The following is a 945-nucleotide window of genomic DNA, read 5'->3' on the forward strand; positions in this document are numbered from 1 at the left end:
ACCCTTTTTTGCCTCTTTCCCTCCCCATCCCCCTACATTTCCCACCCTGTCCCCGTTTCCTCTCACCCCAATTCCTGTTTCCTCCCTCTTGTCCTTTCAGTTCTTTTTCCTCTTTTATCCCCATCCATTTGCTCACTCTCCCTCTTCTTTCTTACTCTCCTCCTCCTTCTCCTCCTTTTTCCCATTCTTTTTCTCCCTCCTTTCCGTTTTTCTTCTCCTTCTCCTTTCTCTGATTCTCCTTTCTCGCTTCCATTCCAGCCCTTTTCCTCTTCCTTCCTTTTCCTCTTCCTTCCTTTTCCTCTTCCTTCCTTTTCCTCTTCCTTCCTTTTCCTCTTCCTTCCTTTTCCTTCCTCCTTCCTTCCTTCTCCGCTTCCTTTTCCTGTTGCTCTCATCTCATCCCCATCCCACTCCTCCTTTCCTTTTGCCTTTTCTCTCTCCATTTCTTTGCCATTTGCTTTGATTTCTCAGGCCCTAACCCTCCCCCCTCCCGCTCCACCTCTCCTAGACCCATTGAAGAGCTGACTGCCAGTGGGGAAGGATCTCTTCTGGAGATCCACTCTGCTGGAGTTTGCCTTGCGAGCCCAGCTTACGGCTCAGTCTCTCGCTCCTTTCTGCGTCCTGCTTTGGTGGAATCACATTCGAGCTCAGCTTCCTGTTCTACCAGAACACGGCTACATCCATTCATTGGACAGGGGCACGCTGGACCCCCGCTCCCTCAGCTTCCAAGGCCTGTTGTGCTGCCATTTCTTCCCAAGTCCCCATTTCCTCCCGTCCCGCTCCCCGTTTGCTGCCTCGGCCTGAGTGCACGGCCAGATGCTGTTGGCCTTCTGGGCCCCCCTGAGTTGCTGCGTTGGCTGGGCGCTGATCCTTGGAGAGCAGTGAGTGACACCGCTGTCCCTACCGGAAGGCGGCTCCGCTTTCCTTGTCCTGGGCTCAGGGTCCCTT

Source organism: Meleagris gallopavo, chromosome 13 (genome assembly GCF_000146605.3).
Source record: "Meleagris gallopavo isolate NT-WF06-2002-E0010 breed Aviagen turkey brand Nicholas breeding stock chromosome 13, Turkey_5.1, whole genome shotgun sequence".
NCBI classification, from domain to species: Eukaryota; Metazoa; Chordata; class Aves; order Galliformes; family Phasianidae; genus Meleagris; species Meleagris gallopavo.